This window comes from Tamandua tetradactyla, chromosome 22, assembly GCF_023851605.1.
Source record: "Tamandua tetradactyla isolate mTamTet1 chromosome 22, mTamTet1.pri, whole genome shotgun sequence".
NCBI classification, from domain to species: Eukaryota; Metazoa; Chordata; class Mammalia; order Pilosa; family Myrmecophagidae; genus Tamandua; species Tamandua tetradactyla.
In genome coordinates, this window is record NC_135348.1 from 12,313,247 (window position 1) to 12,330,453 (window position 17,207).

A 17,207-nucleotide genomic window follows, 5' to 3' on the forward strand; every position below is an offset into this window, starting at 1 on the left:
TTTAATCCACTGTCTTAAGTGATGCTAAATAGCCAAATGACAATCTTTTTCCTAATAATAAGAACATCTACATTTTAAAAGTTTTACAGCATATCAGTTACATAAACATTTAAGGTATGGTTATGTGGTTATTAGAATAACTATGATAATTAACTTACATAATATTTCAATGTGTACGCTGGTTTGAAAGGATGTATGTCTCCTAGAAAAGCCATGTTTTAATCAAAATCTCATTTTGTAAAGGCAGAATAATCCCTATACAATTCTGTATGTTTGAATCTGTAATTAGATCATCTCCCTGCAGATGTGATTTAATCAAGAGTGGTTGTTAAGCTAAATTAGGTGATGACATGTCTCTACCCTTTTGGGTGGGTCTTGATTAGTTTCTGATGTCCTATAAAAGAGGAAACATTCTGGAGAAAGAGAGCAATTCAGAGAGAGCAGAGCAGAATGACATAGCCACAAGAAGCAGAGTCCACCAGCTAGCGACCTTTGGAAATGAAGAAGGAAAATGCCTCCTGGGGAGCTTTATGAAACAGGAAGCCAGGAGAAGAAGCTAGCAGATGATGCCATGTTCACCATGTGCCCTTTCAGATGAGAGAGGAACCCTGACTGTGTTCGCCATGTGCCTTCTCACTTGAGAGAGAAACCCCGAACGTCATCGGCCTTCTTGAACCAAGGTATCTTTTCCTGGATGCCTTTGATTGGACATCTCTATAGACTTGTTTTAATTGGGACGTTTTCTCAGCCTTAGAATTGTAAACTAGCAACTTATTAAATTCCCCTTTTTAAAAGCCATTCCGTTTCTGGTATCGTGCATTCCAGCAGCTAGCAGACTAAAACAATTTAGAACAGATAGCAGGCCCATAAACATCTCTGAGAGATGATCAAAAAACAAATAATTGAGCTTCTCTACATATAGTAGCTCTCCAAAAGAAAGACATGAAGTTTAATTAACTTTTTAAAAGTTAACTTTAACAAAAACAGTAATTCTTATTAATACAAATATAATAATAACTGCATATTATTATATCTTTATTATGTATTATGTGGCAACATAATGAAATAATTTAATATTAATAATAATTCAATTAAAATAGAAAAAAATTATAAGTAAACGATTATTTCTTTTGCATTAGCCAAGCATAGAAGTTGAAGATATCTACTTACGCAATTTGGGGGTATGCCTTGCAACATAATCTGCCATCCTACGTTTTTTGTCACTGTACTTCTTACCTTCCTAACATTGCTATATTTGCATTATGACCTATATACTTTCTCACATTATTACTGAGAGAAAAGTAAATTATTATAGGGTAACAGAAAAGAGGAAATGAGAAAAATACCTATAGCTACGAAAGCAGATTTCCCTATTCCTAGTGATCTCCAGAAATAATTCCCTTCAAATGACAAGGATCTCCTTGTAAAATAAATGATACATTTTCCCATTTTGCCAGGCAAATACTCCTTTGCTATTCCAAGCTCATAATCAGGCAAAATCAATCCTATCTTCACAGGTTTCACTATGAATTAAATGTGAGGTCAGATGAGTAACTCCTCAAAATAAATGCCCTAGAGAGAAATGCTGCTTTGACCAAGCCCCAGTTTTTCTCCTTCTTTTATTCTAAAATAACTGGTTTTCTTCAAATTACCACCTTATTCAAAAACCACATGCAAAACCAGTTCCCAAAATATAAAAAAAGAGACAGAAGAGTTTAAAGAAAAAAATAATTTTTCCTCCTTAATAGTGTTATATTTAAAGATAGGAGCTTTGTCTTAACTTGTATCTCTCTTCTCACTAGCACTGAGCTCAAAGGGTATTTGGCAAAAGTTGGTGGAATTAATAGCTGAATGACTAGGAGAGCACATTTCAAAACAGCTCTTCTTTTTAAAGGCTTCTTCATCTCTCCCTTTTCATAAGCTATCATGTCATACCCAAAGATTACTTAAGCCTTTGATTTCTTACTAAATGCCATAGAATCACTTATTCTAAAACCCTAAAATCATAAATTTTATATGTAAAGATTTTCAAAAGGAGAAACATTTTCCACTAGGTCAGAGATATTAGCATGGCAAACCTATGTAAACAACTAAAATACACACAGCTTTAGAAAAATTCCACAATTACTGAGATAGAGATTAACTCAATTTTTTTCTGTATAATGCAACTAGAATACACTGTAAGATAAATGTATGGCTTTCACAGTAAGAAAGTGTAAACTCAGACATTATGTGATGTACATATAGAAAAACCATTAAAATATAAGAGGAGAAATTATTGAGAAACAAATGGTCCTGGAAATAAGTATAAGTTATTTCTCCAGGACATTTGAGATCAAAATGGCAACAGCAACTACTTTGAGAAAAGAAGCAGTAACATCTGACGAAACTTCTGCCATCAACCTCCAATTAAGCAGTTCTACAAACTACATACCCAGTAGAATCTTTTCATTAGATTTCAGCAAAGGATGAAAAAAATCTCACTTTGGGACTTCATGTCAAAATATTTAGCAAAAAGAATTTGTGTGAAATTTGAACAGGACACAATGAGTGGCTGGATCAGCAATTGTGCAAATGTTGTGGAAAGGAAGAAAAAGAAGACAAGAACAAATGGATACCACAAAAATCAGACAAAGCAAGCTTGTGGCTGGTGGATAATTCAAATGATCACCACAGGTTTCAAAGACAATATAAAATCCAATCCAAGATAGAGACATAAGCTGCAGTGTGAATTAGTGTCATATATTTTTTTAATGTTTGCATGCTTAGATTCTTAAATCATATCTTTCAGTGGTTCAACAGTCTGGAAACAAATAGAGTGGCCCATAAAACCTGCTTTCTTGAGGAAAGGCATTTTAACAACTCTAAGTCACAGTGGAAATTTTCAAGAGGGAGTAGAGTCGACTGGCTGGCTGCCTTCCCTTCACTGTGTGGATGGGCAAGCAGTCCAAAGAAAGGTGGGGAAGCGTTATGCTTGTGTTCATGTGTCAACTTGTCCAGGTGATGGTGCTCTGTTGTTGGGTCAAGCAAGCGCTGGCCTAACCACTACTGCAAGGCCATTTCGTGGTTGGTTAATAAATCAGAAGGCTGGTTTATTAAATCATTGGCACGTTGGTTACATCCATAGTTGATTACATCTGCAATCAGCCAAGGGGAGTGTCTTCCACAATTAGTGATATTTAATCTAATCAGCTGAAGACTTTAAGAGAAAAGTTAGAAGACAGAATTTCTCTTTCTGCTTCAGCCAGATTCTCTTGGGGAATTCCTTGAAGACCTGCATCAGAGCTATCAGCTTGAGGCCTGCCCTACAGAATTTAGACCTGTGCATTCCCACAGTTGCATGAGACCCTTTTATAAAATCTTATATTTATAGATATCTCCTGTTGGTTCTTTTCCCCTAGAGAACACCAGTTCAGGAAGGTTCAAAGACGTAGGCACACCCCATGCCAAATACTATAGTTCACCTTCACTTAAGCAACCCTCTGAGGGAACTGAATCTGAAGCGTGGAGCTCCAGCTGGCTAACTCTACCTTAGTATAAACATGTTCCACCACCTCTGCAAGGGTCCACTGTAAATGAACGAATGTGCTCGTATAGTGTGTTAATTGGAACTTTTTAAAAGGTAAGTAGAGATAAGATGGTGTTAAAAAGGACGTGCTTAACTCCTAACTCCTGGTCTAAGAAGGTGACCTTATTTGTAAATAGGGTCTTTGAAAACGTTATTTGCTAAAATGAAGCCAAATTGGATTGGGAGAGGAGACATGGATAGAGACAGAGAGAGGGGACACAATATGTGTCAGAGCAGAGATTCAACTGCTACAAGCCAAAGATTGCCATTCACTGCCAGAAGCCAAGAGAAAGAGAGACATGGAATAAATTCTTACCTTCAGAGAAAGCCTGGCCCTGTTGATATCTTGCTTTCAGACTTCTAGTCTCCAGAACCGTGAGATAATAAATTTCTCTTGTGTTAAGCCACCCAATTTGTGGTAATTTGTTACAGCAACCTAGGAAATGAAGTCAGAAGGTAACAGAGATAATCATCTTAAAGTATTTCTTTGTGATTTATAGTCACAAAAACAAGCTCTTATTCCTTTCCAAGTGCAGAGTGTTTAAAAGGTAACCAAATATTTGAACTTGGCATAAATCGGGAGGTGAGAAGAAAGACCAAGAGAAGGTATCTTAGAATAAAGAAATATATTACATTGAGTTTTATATTTCTAAGACCTAGCACAGTCCCAAGACATAAGCACTGATGAGTGAGTGTCAAACAATTACAACTGTGTAAATATTCCAAAATTCTGAGGAATAATAACAGGGACTGTTGGGGACCGAATCCTGTACCCCACAGAAGACATGCTTGACTCTTAATCTGCGTTCCTTCGGTGTGAATTCATTCGTAAACAGAACCCTTGCAGTTAAGGTGTGGACTCATTCGTGAATAGGTTTTTTTGAAGACCCTATTGAGATAAGGCCAAATTGAATTAGGGTGGGCCTTAGTCCATATAGCTGAAGGCTTTATAAGTAAAGGAAACTGGACATGGCAGTAGAAACCAGAAGCCAGCAGAAACTAGAAGAGGAGAGAGAGGGGAGAGAGAGAGAGAGAGAGAAATGGGGGCTCACCACGTGGTAGAGGACTTCCAGTATACTGTGACTCTGGGAGAAAGCTAGCCCAGCCAGTACCTACAGGTTGGACTTACTGCTTCTAAAACTGTAAGACAATAAATTCCTGTTGTTGAAATCAACCCATTGTGTGCTATTTGTCATAGCATTCCTGGCAAACTAAGACAGAGACCAATATTTATTCCTGAAGAGTAAGTACAAAAGCTACCGTGTGTCAGAGGCACTATGCCAGGTAGGTGAACAAAATGTGATCCCTCTCCTGAGAGTGCTCACAAGGTGGCTTTATTTATTGGAAATAAAGGCATTGACTGGCCACAGCCCACTGCTCCATTGAAGGAGTCCCTTCTAAGCTTTGAATATAATGTTCCACGGTCAAGGACACCTGGGCTTCTGCTCTCCAGGTCTAGGGCCACTGTATCCTGCTTGAGCCTTCATATGTCATATCGTCTCCTGTCGCCAGGGTTTGGTGCCCTCTTTTTTTCCCTTCAGGTTCTGTGGGACCTGAGCCCAGGAGGCAGGGCTGCTGGGGAGGTCAGAGCGAGGACCAAGGGAAAGCTCAACAAACTCCCCAGGCTCTTGAAGTCACCTTCTAAGCCTGCATGAGTACTGGGGAAGGGGCTGCAAATCAGAGAAAGGGGACACCACCACTGAGGCACCACTTCCTGGGAACCCCAAGGGAGGTTTTTTTTTTGGTGCATGGTCCGGGAATCGAACCCAGGTCTCCTACATGAAAGGCAGGCATTCTAACCACCGAACCACCAGGGAGGTATAACTAGCCATCCTGTAGCTATGACTGCTACACCTCAACCTACCAGAATACAGAGTTGGACCTGGGTATCCGGGCTCAAGCTCGCAATCGTTGGTGCCCTGCAGGCTTCAGAACTAACCAGGAACTTACAGAAAACAGCAAGAATATACACCTTCATGGAGTCAGAAATTAGCATATAAGTGGCCAGGGGCAGAAGTGGGGTGGGGGATGGGGAGTAAATGCTTAATGGATATGAAGTTGCTGTTGGGGGGTGATTTGAAGAGTTTTGGTGATGGATGGTGGAGATGTCAACACAACACTGGGAATGCAATTAGCACCACTGAATTATATATTTGAAAGTGGTTAAAGTGGAAAAATTTGTGTTGCACATATTGCCAGGATAAAAATGTTTTTTTAAAAAATCGTATACCTGTACAACACAAAGAGTGAGCCCTAATGTACATATGGACAATATGTAATAATTTATTTATAGCAATATTGGTAAGTTAATAGGGAAAACTGGGAGGGGGAGGGGGATGTAATATGGGAACTCTGTGATGTGTGTGTGTGATTTTTCTGTAAACCTACAACGAACTGAGCAAATAAATGAAGGAAAGAAAGCAAAAAGGAAGGAAGGAAGAAAAGAAAGGGAGGGAGGGAGGAAGGAAGGGAGAAGCAAAGAGAGAGGAAGGAGGGGGAGTGAGAGAGAGAGAAGGAGAGAAAGACAGAAGAAAGGAAAGGAAGACGGAAGGGAAAAAGAGAGAAGGGGAGAGGGGACGAAGAGAGAATTGAAAAAAACAACCCTGAGAATCTCCAAAATATAGCCTATATCCTGAAGTTTCAAGGAAAAACTAACTCAAGATGAAAATAATATCAGGGTGCTTTCTGCAGTCTTCAAACTACAACAGTTAAAACATGGTGCTGACTTCCATGCTAGCTGACTTCCCTCTTGTCCGCCATCAGCCCTGTAATGAAAACTGGCCTGGGGCAGTGCGACAATGGCTTAGCAGGCAGAATTCTCACCTTCCATGCAGGAGACCCGGGTTCAATTTCCGGTGCCTGTTCATGCAAAAAAAAAAAACAACTACAACAACTGGCCTGGACTATAGACAGCTGAAGAGTGTAAGTTCTCTGGGGATTAGGACATACCATATTACCCTTTGAAATCCAGGGTCTAGCACAGTGTGCTGAACTAAAATAAATAGTACTCACCCAGTAGGACTATGCTGAGGAAATGGCAACAGAGAACTACTTGGGTTAAGTGTCACTCAGTTAAATGGCTGAGTTTGTACCCTGGTTTATTTTGAGTGTCTGAGATAAAAAGAACATGTACTGGCTTCTTAGATATTACCTGGTCACAGAATGAAGGAAAACTATGTAGGAATACCGGGATGTCAATTCCATTAGAATCTAGAGAAATGATGTATAGATTCCACCCATTAATCATTTTCTAATTTGTCATATATTATGAGCCCTGGAACGATTCACCCTGAAATGCTTAGTACAGTACAAGTTCTCAAAAATATTGATTTTATATGTGCCTTTATAGGTTATAAGACATTCACAAGCAAATTATCAAAACTGCTCATTTTTAGCCTCTTCAGTGCTAAATGCTTTATATACGTTTTTTTCTACTTCATGTTCATAATAAATTTTTGAGGTTATTGTGCTCATCCAACAAATGTGGAAATGGACCTTCTGAGAGCACTACTGGTGAGTGTGCAACCAGGATTCAAAACCAGGTTTGTCTGGCTGTAAAGCTAAAGTTCTTATCAGAATATAGGCAGCCTCACGGTGTGGTCTTCATTTCAGCCCTGTGATAGAAGTAGGACAATTACCATATTATAGATTCAGAAAAGATGTGTTGACAACCTTCCATGCCAGGCACTGTTCTAGGCACTGGAGACAAAACTGGCACAACTCAACTATCTCCCAGCTGGCAAGCACTGTGGAAACAAATAAAGCAGGGTAATGGGGCAGGGAAGTAAGGAAAGGGGTGGGGCAGAATTGTATGTACTGGATATAGAATGGTCAAGGGACACTGGCTTTGATTAAATACTTGAGCAAGCAGAGATCTAAAGGAAGTAATGGAGCCAGCCACGGGCCGTCTGGAAAAGAGTGTTCCAGGTAGAGGGAGTAGCAAGTGCAAAGTCTTCTGGACAGGAAAGTGCTTGGGTTCTTGGGGTAAAAGCTGGGAGACCAGCAGTATCAGTGAACAAGAGGCAGAGGAGGAAGAGATGAGGCCAGAGAAGAAGCTGAGATTAAATCACATAGTCCTTTGGGTTGTTGTAAGGAGTTTATATTTTACTGTAAATGAGATAAACAATTGGATGGTTTTCAGCCAATGCAGGACATGATTGACAGGTATGATTATTCTTGAAGTTGTGCAGAGAATAAACTCCTTGGTTATAAAGGTACAGATGTGAAATATAATAGATGAGACCACCAAGAGAGTGAGTCTGATAAGAGGTATAACAGCTGAGGCCTGATACATGAGGAACGAGCCAAGGAGATCGGGAAGGAGTGGGCAGTGAGCGAGAAGGAAAACTTCATGAGACTTCAAGATGGCATTTCAAGGAGAGAATGATCAATTTGTTCACACACCTGTGAGAGGTCAAGGACGATGAGGGCGGAGAACTGACCACTAGAGTTAGCAAACATTGGCCAATGAACAGGTGTCACGGGTCCCAGCTTCTCTAAATGAGAAAACCAAGGCTCTAAGGGGGATGAAATGAATTAAACAACCAAGATCAAAGAATCAAGTAGCAGCACAACAGGGTCCAAAAGAAAGCAGTGAACACAAGTCTTTCAATGCTCATCACAGTTCTTCAATGATGAGGCCAGGGCTCTCTTCTTCAGTAGCATCTTAGGAGGCTGTCCTTCCCGGAGCAACTGAGATTCATTAGGGGGACTCTCAAAGGACTTTCAGAATGAAAAAAAACAGGGAATAAATTTCAATGGCAGAAATGCCAGGCCTTACTAAGAGACAATGGTTTGGTATTTCATGACAAAGCCAGTGCCCGTCACATCAAATAAAATAGGAAACCTGCAACCAGAGCTTGCCAACATGCCCAAGCAAGAATCAATACAAAGGAATGTTTACATCTCCTCAAAATGAATCCCCTGTTCATTCTACTGTGCCAGATAATTAAAAAAAAACAAAAAACAAGGCCTGACCACCATATATTACCATTGCTATGTACAGTCAGGGCATGAATTAGGGTGATCTCTGATTGCCCCCATCCTATCTTGCTTGATTCCTATTATCGAGTTGCCCAAAAGAAAAGGCGGATCAGGAGGGGACGGATATGTATTTACTTTTGGAATTTAATAAATCAAAACTATTTTTATGCCGTAGCAGACCAAGAAACCCTAAACCATGCAATCACTGAAGCTATTGTTTTACTAGCTGCTACTCCTCTCAAATCCACAACCGTCAACAATCAAATGGGCTCAGCGCCCTTTCAATGACTTCACTGTTGCAGACCGTCTGCTGTATGATTTTGCAGGCTAGAAGTGCAGATTTGCAAAGGGAGGAAGGGCGGAACGAAGGAAAGAAAGAAGACAAGCATGCACAGAAGCAAGGCTTAGAGCAGAAAAGTTACTTAAGGCCGGGGCAGAGATTGGGGGTGGGGGGGGAAGGGGGAGGTGAGAGTGGGGGGATGTGGGGGCTGGCTGCCACAAAGCAGGGAAAGAGGGAGGAAAGAAGGTACTTTTCCGGGAACGGTTTGAGCAAGGCGCGGACGCCGGGCCAACTCCACTTCCCGAGAGGAAGGAAAAAGATGGGTGCAAAGCTGGCACGCGTGGCGGGGAAAGCCCAGCTGTGGGTCTCCAAGTGCCAGCGCTCGGACTTCGGGCCCCACGCACTGTCCCTCCTCCCAGTCCCGGGGCGGCGGGGGTGGCAGCGGGCGGGGGGCTCCGGCTGCCGCTGGGTGACCTGAGGCCACCGGGTCTCCCCAGAACCCGGAGCCCCGCGGCTCTAGAATCCCGGCCCGCCGCCCCTGCCGCTCCGGACCTGCTTTCCCAACCTTCGGGACGCTGCGCTCCGGAGCCCAGGCCGGGGCCGAAGGCAGCCTCGCGGCAGGCTGCTCTGGGGAGCGGCTCCGGGAACCGCCGCGCCCCGCACGCCCTCTACTGGCTCGGGCCGGGCCCGCGCGCCCCAGCCCGGCATCTGAGCCCCCCACCCCCCGCTCACCCACCTGGAACTCCGAGTTCCCATCCTGCCTGTAAGCGATTGAAACAACCATCACCACCGAAGTTGAAGGAAGGATTGAGATGGCTTCATCGTCTCTCCTGTTTTTGGAATGTGATTGAGCCCAACAATCTAAGTCGTCTCCCTGCAACCATCGCCTCCTTCTTTCTTTCTTTTCTTTTCTTTTTTTTTGGTTTAAAACAGCAACAATTTATTAACACCACAATTCTGTGGATGATGGCATGATTCTTTTGCTTTTTGTGGTATTGGTCAGGGTTCATGGAGAGATGATAGGTCCAAAATGGCTTCATTCACATGACCAGAAATTGGCCAGCAACTACCTGAGAGCTCCACGAGGGCTGACAGCTGAGGGTCTTGGTTTTTTCCGTATATCAATCTCTACGTGGAGGCTTGAGCATCCTCACAGGTGGTGGTATGTTCCAGAAGGAAGGAGGGGAAGCTACCAGTGCTCTTAAGACTCATATTCAAAAGTCCAAGATGTTCCACTGCGTTCTATTGAGCAAAAGCAGTCACAAGGCCGCCCAAGGGAAACAAAATCCATCTCTTGGGATGTGCGAGTAGCATAGGCAAGCAAAGGAGGAAGGAATTGATGATGGACATTTTTGAAGACTACTGCCCTCAGCCTTCTGGCCACAATAATTCACAACCCTCCTACACAAAAAACACACTCACCCTACTGCCAAAATTCTCATCCCATTATGGGCCTCAGATCACACTTCACAGTGTCATCATTTAAATCAGGTACAAATAAAGATGAAGCACGTCTGATCTACTGCTTGCATCTACTTTTTCAGCTGTGGTTTCTTCGGTGTAGAAATCTACGAAACAGAACAACTATCAAACAAGCAAAGACTGTTTAAATCAACTATTTCAAAATTCTAGGGTCCAGTAGAATACTGTGCAGTAATGAAGGATGAGCAGGGGGGAGAGTGGTAAATATCAGTGAATCTTTCAAAATGTGAGTCTGAGAAGGGAAAATCCAACAAGATGAAAGAAGCAGAGGCCTCAAGTTCTTGCCAGGGAGCCAGGGAATTGCAGCTGGGCGAGCTCTGATTCTCCAGCCAAGTCCCTGGAAAATATGGTTTGTTTGTTTCTTTCTTTCTTTTTGTGCCCTTCTAGTTATAAATGTTATTCTAGCATGGCCTGTTGGGGAATCAGAGAAGCTGTGCATCCTAGGTGCTCAGAAGGATGCAAAAGAAATACACTAATAGTGCTTACAATCTAGTTGATTTATAGTTAACAAAGGTAAGAGAGCTAGTGTGCATTTGTACACTTACTAATTGAGTAGTTCAGTTTCTTGCAACGCACTCATCTTTCCTTTCAGGGTCATTGGTGCTCTACCTAGATTCAATTTAGTGAGGGAAGAATTTAAGTTAAAAGTAGTACAATTTTATAATAAAAGGCAGAAAATAAAAGCTAGTGATGCCCAGAGCATAAGGGGCACTGGACAGAGCTCCAAGCTGGGGCCAAGGTCCTACCACATTGTCTGCAGCTTGGCCAGCTCTTCCCTGAGGAAGGCATAGCATATGCACAGCATCTAGACTCTGGCACCTTATGAGATCTCATTCTTTTTGTGACTAGGCCTCCAGGACACATTGGGAAAGAGCAACCAGGGGCAAGTCCCCTATACTGCAATTTGGGAAACAGTGTCACTTTTCAAAAGGGAGCAACAGCAATCAAAGAGGTGGCTGGCTCTTTGAGGCCACGGCTATATGAAAACTTGAGTAAACTCAGTTGATGACATTCACTTATTTCTCTCAGAAGGTCTATCTCCCTCTAACCACCAAGAAATGGCCCCAAACCCCAAATCCACCAGGCCAGGACTGAATCCCATGTCTCTCCTGTGCGTGTCACATACCCAAATTTGGAGTTCCAGGTTCTGATCAGGTCCCCGCTTTAAAGTGGATTGACTCTGGGAGTAATGACTACCTCATCAGCCCTTCATCAGAACAAAAGCAGAGAAACCTAACACTGAGACAGGAAATTGTACACCTACGAAATGAACAGGTGGGAGGCTATTTTACTTACAGAATCTATCAGAGATGATGTATCTATTTGGGCCAGTGACTTTTGTCTGATGGTAAACCAGCTTCACCAGCAGGTGGCGCTATTACATTAAGGATTAGGGAGAGTCACTGTAGGACCTTAAAATAAAGCAAATTTCTAGGTTCCCTGTGTTGCTATTCTGGTTACTAACTCTAGTACATCCTATTTAATTATGGACATTTATAATGACATATACTAAGTAAAACTCATTTGAAATGCAATCCAATAGGTTCCTCTGAGACTCAGAAAATTCAATAAAATTAGATCAATTTCACAGAATGTATAGTTAATAAATCTATTTTCTAGAAATCTCATTCTGTTCCGGCTCCATAGAATATGAAATAATTAAAATGAACACCACCCATTCTGTATTATCAGTCATATTATCCAACAGCAAAGTTTCATATATACATATATATAAACGCATACACACACATTGTTTACACATAATAATATTTTTTATTATGCTTTTATTTGAAAGCATTCTAAAGCATGCATAAGTAGGTAGAATCAAATCCAAGGGATTTCATTTTGGAGATCTGGAAGGTTTTGGCATTTTGTAGGCACGGGGCATGAGGTGGGGATAGAGCCATTGTTTCCTTCTCTGTCTGTTCTAGTAGCTCTTACTTTCAGGGCCAAATTCCAGCCTCAGGCTCTTTTATTCCACACTCTACTTTCTCCTTGGAAACTCCCCTCCCCTCCCATTGACCCACCATCCTCCAGCATCCCAACCCCGTCACCTCTTAGAGGTCTCGCTGCCCCTCCAACTTCCCATGTTGGAAGTCAAACTTATCATTTTCTCTCTCCCCCAACCCATGTCCTCCTCCTGGTTCCCACGTATGTTAACAGCCCCCATCTTTTCTATTCCTCAGAGTTATTCTCTTTTACCTTCTCCTTCTTTCCCCATTGTCCCATTCCGTCACTCCTTCCCTAAGTCCTTTCTGTCCTTTTCCTACCAAGTACATAGCACCTGCTCTGTGTAAGGGCTTCTGGTGAGGCGTTGGGACCCGACGCCAATCTGTTTTCATTCTCCTTGGCAGCATTGAAGCAATACTCATAAATTAAGCATTACATATCAATAAATTGAATTATCCAAAATCTAATTTCTAACTTTAAGGATACACATTGGTTCTTTATTCTTTTTGTAAAAAAGACATGATCTCAATGTGCCTTCAGTATCTAAATATAACAAAGGAATTATCTGAGCTTTGAAATTGCTGAATGGAAATCAGGCATCCTTATTAAAAACAAGTGTGATTACTTTCCAATGCCGTGTAAGTCTCTGGTTCCCATACCTTCTGAGGACTACTGGCAGACTCTAATTTAGTAAATCTGTAAAGGAATCGAGGAATCATATTTTTTAATAAAATCAAAACAAAGTGACCTAAACAGCAATCTTAAGAAACAGTCATGTGGAAGAAATTCTAAGCGCTGTAGAAATAAAATATTGTCCTTAAATCCTTATATTGCTCTTAAGTCAGTCACCTAATTTGCATTATGTGACCCTGTAAATCTCTCCCAATAGCTGTTTCCTGAGAGTCTGTCTTTAGATGTTCATTTCTTTGGTTTCTCGTTTTAAGCGTACTTTAAATTTCAGTTTTGGTAGAAATAACACTTTAGGCCAGCCGAATCATTATACCTTACTGCATCTGCGTTTATCAGATCCTGTGGTAGGAAGAGCAGGAAGTAGGTAGGGATTTTGGAGAAGGAAAGCACCATCTTTCTCATTTCCCATTTTGGAGGTTGGAACTTGGGTAAACGCATCCAACTAGGGGAGCGTGCTGAAGCCAGGCTGGGGTGGGCTGTTAGGTTTCCTTACAGTAGACGGAGAGAGGCAGGCACAGTCTGAGACTCAGATGCAAATAGTAGCTGGAATAGATTGGCGTGGGGGCGGGATGAGGGTGAGGAAGGGAGAACCCCACACCCTGCATTAGTGTCCGAATGTAGGCAGTGCCCATACTTACTGATGCTGGCTTGGGCATGGTTGAGCAAGGTGGGTTAAAACATGGCACCAGGAAACACGAGTGTAAGAAAAGGGGCAGCTGAAGACACCTTGTCCTTCTTTACCATCCACGTTAGTTCTGGGCTTGTGTGTTTTAAAACTTTTCCTTCGATTGGTGCAAGCACCTGACAGAGCTCCAGAGCACAACGCTGTCAACTCCTTCATTTCCCCCATCTTCTATTAGCTTAGTTGTTGTACTGTTGTACTTAGCTGTACTGTTTGGTGAGGGCACACCTGGTCCAGACAAACAGGCGTCACCGAGAGGCCTCTGTGGACCTGTCTCTCTTTGGACCTCTCCACAGAATGCACTGGGGGAATCCCAGTGACCAGCCACTTTTGGAAATTCTTCCTGGTGTTGCAGCACCGGGCAACTTCCCTAGCCTATTTTATGGAAGTCATCCAAACTTTGGCTTGTGTTTAAATGTTACATAGTTTCACTTTTTGTTTATCAACTATTTAGTCCATGTGAGGTTTCCTTGGGTTGAGAAGCCACAGTGGATGTCTCTCACTCCCCTCCCGGAGCCACCCAAATGCAGTCACAGGAGATTCACTGCACTTCCCCCAGCGGCAGCTGCCCTCCATGACTTTTTTAGCTGACCTGCCTTGAGGTACCTGATTGCTTTGCTACCTCTATGAGCAGATTTTACTCTGAGATAGGAGCTTTTGAAGCTGGCGTGCCTTGACTTTCTTTTCCTTGTCCGATCTCGTAAGCTGCTTTGTAATCCCGGGTTCTACCTCAAACTGCATTTTAATGTTTTATTATTATGCTTAAATGGATATTTTGAGTAACATTTTATTCATTCATAAGTATTTATCAATTGCACTGTTTCAGGTGCTGCAAGTAACAGCAATTTAAGAAGTCTTGCTTTCATGGAAACCTTACATAGGTTTCATGACAATTTACTATTACAAGATTAGAATGTTTTAAAATTTCATGGTATCGTGATATCGCCTTCAGGTTTAGGAGAAGACATGGCTAACAAGTTGTCTTGGGAATATTCAGTCGAGAAGCTTAAATACAACGCTGAGAGATTTGTATTCAATGCGTCTGAAAGAGGGAGTCCTTGGAGGGTTTCCATGAGGAGAATCATGTCCCTCGAGCTCCCTTGGAGGACACCAGACATGGCAGTAGCCTGGAGATGGACTCTGTCATGTTTTCTGGGTGGTTTCTATGGGATTCCTGATTTAACGTACTTTCTTCTTATTCTGTCATTTACCTGATTCTTGTCAAATCTCTGACAGCCTCAAGTCAAACAATATATGTTGGCTTCGAACCCTCCCACCCTGCACATTCTCTGGGCACCTGTACATGGCAGTGGTGATCCAGGCATGAGCTTTGTAACTAGCCCCGCCTCCCCAATCCGGTAAATGCCACCTCTTCACCGATGGTTTCCCTGACCACCATAATTGAAATAGCACCAACTCAGGTTGCTCTCATTGTCTTAACCCTTCCTTACTGTTGTTCACAGCTCTTGTCACTAAAGGACATGATAAACTATTTTGTTTATTGTCTCTTCCTCTCCACTAGAATGCAACTTGACAGCGAAGACTTTGTTTTGCTCATTGTATTGAACAAGGTCTGGCAAATAGTAGGTGCTCAATAAGTGTCTATTGAATGAGTGAGCACTTTGTTCTGAGCATCTGATGGAGGGACATCATGGGACTGTGTGCAACTAGCCAGCAACAAAATTTGGGGTGCCCATCTGAATAAGCATTATTTCAGGAATTTTCCTAGGATAATCCTGTACAGTTCCTGGGTCAGTGCTAGAGGTAGTTTACCAGATCGGATATATATGAGGAGGGGAGGGAAGAAGGGAACCTCCGTACCCATAATGAGATGATGCAGTATTACATACTGATGAAGCAGTCATGGGGGAAATTACCTTAGTGAAGAATAATCAGTGAGACCTCTAGGAAGTACTACCTACTATTTGGCAGACCTTGTTCAATACAATGAACAATGAACTTGCATTTTTCTGACCCAGAAAAATGCAAGTATAAGCAATTTGTTTCCCGGATCTTAGTTAATAGGATTTCTTCTATGTTGTTTATAAAAGATGAAACACAGTGTTCTGAATTTTGACCTATCTCTGTCTCCTTATGGATAGGCTTGTCCTAGATAGGACCTGTAGACAGACTGTTCTTCCGTAACCAACAGCCACGGTGGTTGTTTGTGCAAAACATTTAGTAAATATTTGGATTTATACTTACCTGATTTTGCAAATTATAACTTTGTTTACCAAGTAGAGGTCACTGCTCTGGCACTCAGAGTAAAGCAAACACAGCCATCTATCTTTAAAGAAGGGTTACACATGTGACCTTTCATGAATGAAGGAAGATTCCAGGATATCATTAAAAACTTGGCCTTTGTACATAGCATATTCTCTATGTATTTAATTTGGAAAGGATTGAGGTTGAATCACACTAAAGTAATAAATGAACCCAAGTAAGAATTTAAAACAAAGACCCAAATCTTAGAAATCTTTATTTAATCACATTTAACATTGCAGGTTAAGGCAAATGTGGGCATTGAGTGAGAGACAATGAATCCTTTCATTGATTTCACAGTAGGTCCCGTTCTTCCTATTTTTCCTTCTTGGGGATATTTTTTCTCTTGAAGATAGCATATAAAACAAGATGACTGGAGTCCTTCTCAAACAGAGGACTGTCTCTCTTCACCACAAGACAATGTTTCTACTCCACAGCTTAAAAAACTTCTTTTCTCCAGATCATATTTTTGTGAATGTAGCTTGCTCATGTGAATCTTCTGCTGATCATATTTATTGGCAAAAATCCTTTCATAGGGTGAGAGATCTCAAATGGTAGTTTGCAGGAAGATAGAAACAAGCCAATCATGGACTCAATAACAGAGTCCAGTTTGACACAGGAGGACATTCAAATCTCACCTCTCCCTTCCAATTTCATCTCGATTCAGGCAGCCTCAGAACATTTCTTAATTGCAGACCAGCATCACAAATGCCTGATTCCTGGCCATTTCTGGCTCTGAATTTGATTCCCAGTGAGATTAACCCCTCTTTCTCTAGGCACCTGGTTGCTTAATTTCCTAAATCCTGCTCACAGCATGAACACCCCCGCTCCTAGGCCAAGTTCCTCCACGGATCCATCAAGTGAAACAGGCGCTGTCCTGCCTCCCACGGAGCACTCCATCCTACATGCCCCATGTTGCTTTCCTTGTCTTTGATTTCCGTAGTGAAACTAAAAGCACATTCTTCACAGACAACCAAGAAAACATTTCATTTTCACTTTCCCTGGGCTAGTTTTACAGACAAAGCAAATACTCTAACAGACAACTTTGTTGCCCTTGCAAGGATATTTTTACTATTAGGTCGGGCTGTTGGCCAACAAGGCCATCAGCTCATTTTCTTTCTGCCTATGTTGAAAAAATACAAATTCTGAAGGGCCATACTATAAATTTAGCTTATCCATAAATGATTTACGTATTAGAAGACAGAGACTTATTGTCAGCACTGATTCAATCTTCCTTGGACCACTCCTATAAATGTGTCTTCTCTTAACTTGCCAAGAGAATTCAAGTCTTCAAGTCTTATTGAATCCCA